The sequence below is a fragment of the Mus pahari genome, chromosome 4 (assembly GCF_900095145.1).
Source record: "Mus pahari chromosome 4, PAHARI_EIJ_v1.1, whole genome shotgun sequence".
NCBI lineage: Eukaryota > Metazoa > Chordata > Mammalia > Rodentia > Muridae > Mus > Mus pahari.
In genome coordinates, this window is record NC_034593.1 from 109,311,489 (window position 1) to 109,318,921 (window position 7,433).

The following is a 7,433-nucleotide window of genomic DNA, read 5'->3' on the forward strand; positions in this document are numbered from 1 at the left end:
CATAGAGTGAAAGGAATCTAAAGCCCCTGAAGATAGGATTCAGCATGGGATCTACCTTTGTTAATGCCAACAGAGCCAGTGGAAGATGGGTAGTCATATCCATAGAAAATAATAAATCAGGTGTAATGGTATACACCTATAGTCCCAGAACTTGGCTGGTAATGCAAAGTGGATCTGTAATTTAGCTTTTCTCGATACTATCAATAATACTGTGATAACATAAATCATTACCTACTTAGCATGGATTATCTATTGGATGAAAGCCTTTGTGTGACACAATCGTTGGTTGATAATTCAATAATTCTCGCCCTAATTAGAACAATAAGTAGTAAGCCCAGGATCTAGGGGCCAGCTTCTTCTAAGACAAGTCATCAAGCTTTAGAGGGTATCACTGCTGGCTATAAAAGAAACTCTTATTTCTTGGAGTCACGAGCAAATATGACTGAAAAGCAAACTCAAAATACCGCTACATGAATGATAGCACTATTATGTAAGATAAATTTAGATGAGCCAAGCTTGAATGTGAAAGTTCAGGTGCTATTCAGAGGAAGTGGATACCTGACACTTTGAAAGAATGTATTTGTTGGACTTGGACAAAGAGAAGTATTTTCAATCTGATATCTCTGAGCCTTAATTACTAGCAGATGAGATACCTGCATTCTGCAGATAGTGACCCCTGCATGAGTACCTGATGGAAACTTTATGAAAATGTGTCACCTTTTAAACAGATACCTGTTTCCTGCCCCAGCTAGGAGCTATCTTAAGACAGATTACCAGCACCAGGTCTCAACATGCTCAACAGACAAAACTCATATCACCTCTGGAGAAAGAAAACTCAAATGCCAAAAGAATAGCAAGGCTTTGAATCTATACACTGGCACAAAGTTGAAGAATAGATGCCAGGGTAGACTCTACGTGTATCAGACCCAGAATGATTATAAACAATGTTAGACGACATCAAATGCATTACCATGATTTATCTTACCAGAGAACGAAGTAAATGTAAGGGACTCCAACCCATTGACGGTTTTCTGAAATATGGACCCAAAATTGAGGAGGTTGACTCAGAGTAAGACAGCAAAGTTTCGTTGGCATAAAACCGAAGAAAGGAACAATTGCTGAGCAAAAACAGATGTTGGAGAAATCTTAACTCTGCAGTGAGAGTACGGTGAGTGGGGAGTCACCTCCCGGAAAAGCTTGGAGTTTGGTGACTGTTCTTTGTAACCCGAGGATGATAACTGAAATGAGTTTCCTAATTTTAGAAAGGATGATGTATTTCTGAAATATTCAGGGTCAAATAGGATTTAATTAGTATAGTCAAAGCATAATTTCCACAGTCAATCAGGATTCAGGATTGACCTGAACTTGATCTTAAGTCATGAATAATTGATCACAACATTTTGATAACATAAATCAGCACGCCAAATAATCACATGTATACACATATAATTACTTATTATTATAATATATTAAGTGCCGTAGTTAACAGACTTAGGTTTTTCCCTAAGTACATTCACAACAAGTAATTCCCTTTGCATAAGACTCATTTGTCATAATCATATTCTAGAATATTCCTCAAGACTTCCATAGGATGGGTCCAACTTAATCCTCCTTTTTCAGCTTATGTAAAGTGCATAAAGACCATGAGTTGTTAGGAAGCTACTCAGGTGATAGTTTTAATTGAAGGCACTGGTGCATGTGGAGTGTCTTTAGTGAGATACTGGTGTGTAACCATTGCTCTGACAAATACCTTCGTTTTATCTCTAAATTACAATCTCAACACAAGTGTTTGTTGTCGCCATTCAGGGACACTGGAGTAGCTTCACAAACAATGACAACTCTTCCATTGTCTGGCATAATCTCATCCAAAAGATTCTGATCATTTTGACATTTCACAGAACATTCTGATGTCAGCTACATTGGAGAAAGCATGCTTAATGGGCCTTATGAGCAATAACTGGCAGAGACTTTACATACTGTAAAATAATATGCCAGCCAGAAAGTGAGAAAAATGGTCACAATTTTTCAGAGACTGTCTTTTATGTATCCTTGAAAGAGATGATTATAGGTCACTCCAGTGATTCAAACTCCTGTACTATCAAAACCTTAGTCTATTCAAAGTACTTTAAAAAGTATTTTATATTGAGTAATAGATATTCATTTCTCATAGTTTCACAGGTTAGAAAGTTGAAGCCCAGGATACAAGTAGACTTGGTGTCTTAATAACTATTACACTGGGATTTAATTCCGTTATGAATTTGATGGGGGAAATAGATATTCACAGCTCAGTAAAATCGGAGTATCACAAAGCATCATAGCTTAGGTGCCATCTGTATACAGAGAATGTAACTAAATGCTTCCCAATCTCACACACTGGTTTATACACAATAGCTTAATGGCCAAGGCTGAACACAGTTCGCCCTCACAATGCACTGTGTAAGGTGACTTGAGACACAGTAAGTTGAGAGGATGAGGATTGCTCCCTCTTAGTGAGCCACAGTAGAAGCAGTGAGGTCCTTTTACAATCACTACTCCTCCTACTCTGTCACACTAGCTAGTGGTAATTGTTCGATTTTGCTTTGTCCAACAGGGTCCTGTAGCTCTGCAGGCCAAAGAGGTGAAGGAAAGACAAAGTGGAATGATCCACTCCGGGCACACTGGCCCCTGCTATTCTTCATTCCAAGTCTACTCCTTCCAAAGATTTTTATATTTGTTTTCTCATTGACCTCAGATATCCTCTCTCCAGATAGCCAAGGGCCTTGCAATCCTTTCTTTTTAGTCGTGACTTGAACTCATCTTCTCATAGAAGCTTTTTCTGGTCACTCTATTTCTTGTTTTATTTGTTTTCCTTAGCCCACATAGCTTTTTAGCATAGTATATGTCTTACATTTTCCTTTCCATTGTGCATCTCCCTCACTGGACTATAAACACCATAAGGGGAGGAGTGTGTTCCACATGACTGAGAATAGAATCCCTTAGAATCTGGTACACAGCCAGATTCCTAATAAATACCTGTTTTATAAATAAACAGATATCAACCACATTTTTAAAAAACGAGAATAAAAATATCAGGGACATGTTAAACAGCTTTCAAGCTTTCTCCCTTTCTTCCTGGGCCCAGGCGACATCTTATCTCGATCTTGAATAGATTCTATTTTATTATTTTATTCCAAAAATATCCAGCTGTTTGGGGAGGATGGGGAGAGACAGACAGCTCTGATAAATTATGAATGTCCTAGGAACTTTAAAAATTCTATTCCCTGCATTCTTCATAATACATTATACTTTGACATTTATAAAAATGAAAAACAAATAGAAATTAATCTCATCTTTAAAATATGAATGCTATAAATGTTATTGAACTATATTTTTATCACATTTTCAAACTATGTGTAATACTTTGCTTTGAAATCCATTACTTCTTCACAACTTAGGATTTTTGAATTAATAGATGTTTACTTTTTATAATCATTAATATTTCTGCTGCCAATACATTTGCTAATCCTGCACTACTCTTTTTTTGTTTCTAGCCTGTGCTATAAAACCAGTGTTAATACTTAAATTTTAACCTTCTTCCAGAAGCCAGTTTCTTAAAGTGGGCCAGGAAATGAAAGCACGCTGCTGGGATTGTAAGATTAGGAAAGTTGGAGCTCATAAGCAATGCCAATGACTAAGAACGACAGAATTTCAATAAACATAGATGCTGGATCTAAAATCATACCACATTCCTGTTAATAGGTCTTGGTGGGCAGATCCAAGAAGAGACTCAATTTCCACAAGGAAGTCCAAACACGAGCCCCATCTAGAATGGACTCTGGGGGGGGGGGTATATCAAAAAGCCTATTTAAAGATATTGGGTGTGTAGAGAGTTTCCAGGAGAATAAGAAAGGAGTTGCCAGAAAGCAAAAATCTAACCAGATCTCAGCAAGAAATTTGGGGAATAAGTAGTCTGTGTATTTAAAGTTAAGGATGAAATTTCTTCTTTAGCAGTTTCAAGGCTGCATTAACTTGATCACCATAGCTCATCATGAAGCACACATAAGTTAGATGAAGTTAGAAGACTGAATTTATTGTTTGCTAACTGTTCCACATTGAACCATGTCCATTTATATCCCTTCCCTTTCAATTCTACATACTTAGGCCTTATTGCTTGCACACAGGTGTCAGAATATCTACACAAAAGTAAGGCAGATGTTTATAAAAATTTGAGAAACTAATGCATAAAGTTTAAGCTTGTGACACATCATTTTCTCTTACAGGCTTGAAGGTCTCACTTTACAGACAGTGCTGCCTAACGTGATATATTTGATTTATTAAATTAATTTTTAGCTGTCAACTCTCAAAAGAATGTAGGCTCAAAAAGGTCAGAGATTCTGTTGTTGAAGTTGTTTTTTTATATATATACACACATAAAACCTCAGTATTTTGAAAGTAGTGCCTGGCACATACAATGCACTTAATAAATATTTATAGAATGAATGGCACAGTCAAATAACCTCTTAAACGAAGAAACACATACAGTACAGCTAATTCATAATGTTTATGTATCTACATAAAATCTGAGCCTCACAGAGTTTGTCTTAAAAGTCTGATTGAGATCAATAGTGCTTAGAAGATACAATATAATTAATATAATTTGGCTTTGAGGAATATACTTTGCTTAAGGAATCAAAACTAAATCACAACAATGCTTTCCTAATATACAAATGTAAAATAAACCATCAGATTGTTACATGGACCATTGATAAGACAGATTCTACAGGAAGAAAAACAAAGACAGCCTTACAGCGTGACCTTTATAGAGAGCGTCTTAGGGAAGATAGATTTGGAAGCAGTCTTTGAAGCAGAAGAGGAAATCCTCCAGCACAGAGACAGGGGAAAACAAAAAGAATACACAAGGCTTCGAAATAGTCACTTACAGCAAGATATAGTAAGACAAGCTTGTAGGAAATAAACTTGATGGGAACCCATAGATTTGTGCTGCATATATTAAAGGACATTAGTGACGTGCTGGGTTTCAGATACAGAATTTCTGCACTCACCGATGCTCCAGAAAACATTTATGGGGTGTTTGTTGCATGTTAGAAATTATATAGGTACTGAACCAAAGAAAATCAATAAAATCTTTATTCCCATAAAGCTTGCACTCTAGTGGGAGAGAGAAAAAATATATGGGGATAAACACAGCTTTTCCTGTAGCTCTCAGTGTTTGAAAGACAGACAACATGACAACTCCAAGTAAGTTCCGGGTTTTGTGATGGCAACTTTTGGGGACGTGCCTGCCAAAGAAGTTCGGAAACCGCAGAAGCAGAAACGAGAGACCCAAGATGAGGCAGAGCTCCTCACTGTTCCTGATGGTTGGAAGGAACCAGCTTTTTCCAAAGAGGACAATCCCAGAGGACTCTTGGAGGAAAGCAGCTTTGCAACCTTGTTCCCGAAATACCGCGAAGCCTACCTGAAGGAGTGCTGGCCGCTGGTGCAGAAAGCCTTGAATGAGCATCATGTTAAAGCAACGCTGGACTTGATCGAGGGTAGCATGACTGTTTGTACAACAAAGAAGATGTTTGACCCTTACATCATCATAAGGGCCCGAGACTTAATAAAGCTCTTGGCGAGGATCGTTTCCTTTGAACAGGCAGTACGGATACTTCAGGATGATATTGCATGTGACATCATTAAAATCGGCTCTCTAGTGAGAAATAAAGAGAGATTTGTGAAGAGAAGACAGCGGCTTATTGGTCCCAAAGGCTCTACCTTGAAGGCACTGGAGCTCCTGACAAACTGTTACGTCATGGTTCAGGGGAACATGGTCTCAGTAATCGGGCCTTTCAGTGGCCTCAAAGAGGTTCGAAAAGTAGTCCTTGATACCATGAAGAATATCCATCCAATTTATAACATTAAAACCTTGATGATTAAACGGGAGTTGGCAAAAGATTCCGAGTTACGATCACAAAGTTGGGAAAGATTTTCGCCACAGTTCAAACACAAAAATGTGAATAAGCGCAAGGAACCAAAGAAGAAGAGTGTCAAGAAGGAGTACACACCCTTCCCTCCCCCACAGCCAGAGAGCCAGATTGATAAAGAATTGGCCAGTGGTGAATACTTTCTGAAGGCGAATCAGAAGAAGCGGCAGAAAATGGAAGCAATAAAGTCTAAGCAAGCAGAAGCTCTTACAAAGAGGCAGGAGGAACGAAACAAAGCGTTTATTCCACCTAAGGAAAAGCCAGCTGTGAAGCCAAAGGAAGCTTCTACTGAAACTAAGATCGATGTGGCTGCCATCAAGGAAAAGGTTAAGAAAGCAAAGACCAAGAAACTGGGTGCTCTTACAGCGGAGGAAGTTAAGCTCAAGATGGAGGCTGATGAAAACAAGCAGAAAAGAAAAAAGTAGCATTTGGAAAAAAATCCCGAACTTTCTAAGGTGTTTCCTTTTGTAAAGGATTTTGAGATGTGAAGGCTATAGTTGGGTCAAACTCAGAAAATCATGGACGTATGCTTTGTAAATACTTAAGGTGGTAGATACCTATGTGTACATTGTGCCCAACCAGTCCCAGGCATGTTTTGCCTGGATGTTTTAGGAATACCTGTTATTTTAAATTATGTAGATTTTTTGGAATGAGACTATTAGTCATCAAAACTAATGTTTGTTGCCCTTGACTGGTCTTTATAATATTCAAAACACTTGGTTTTGAGGAAAATAAGTGCAAAATTCCCACTTGGTTGCTTTTATTATTTTACTCCAGGATTAAAAACAAAAACAAAAACAAAAATCCACAAACAGAAAATCCAAGGCCTCTAAATCAAATCTGTCACTGTTCTGACTGAGGAAACGGTACCAGAAAAATGTGCATGGGTATCTACCCTGCATGTAAGCCTGCGGGCCCTGCCCCCCAGTGAGGCCAGAGGAGGGCATAGAATCCACTGGAACTAGAGGTATAGGTGGTAGTGAGACAGTGTGGGGACTGGAAACCAGACACTGGCACTTCGCAAGAACAGCAAGTATTCTTGAGAGCAATTGGACTTAGAATTATTAAAATGAGTATTACAGATCTGTAAATCTCTCAGATTTCCTGGGAGTGCGTTACTTGCTAAAATCCTAGCTATGGCAATGTGGTCAGTCTGAATCCATAATGCCAAAAGGCAAGTTAACTCTGTAGACTTAGAAAACTAAGAAGCCGGGTGTGGTGGCACACGCCTTTAATCCCAGCACTTGGGAGGCAGAGGTAGGCGGATTTCTGAGTTCGAGGCCAGCCTGGTCTACAGAGTGAGTTCCACAACAGCCAGGGCTACACAGAGAAACCCTGTCTCAAAAAACCAAAAAAAAAAAAAAAATTTATTTTTATGTGCACAGGTGTCTTGCTTGCATGTATGCCTATGTACAATGTATATGTGTGGTGCCAGTGGAGGCCAGAAGAGGGCATCAGATCTCCTGGAAC

General features: G+C 38.6%; 1 pseudogene; it reads left to right on the forward strand.

The window, feature by feature from the left end:
• Window positions 1–5,257: 5,257 nt before the first annotated feature.
• Window positions 5,258–6,388, forward strand: LOC110320645 (annotated as a pseudogene).
• Window positions 6,389–7,433: the final 1,045 nt, after the last annotated feature.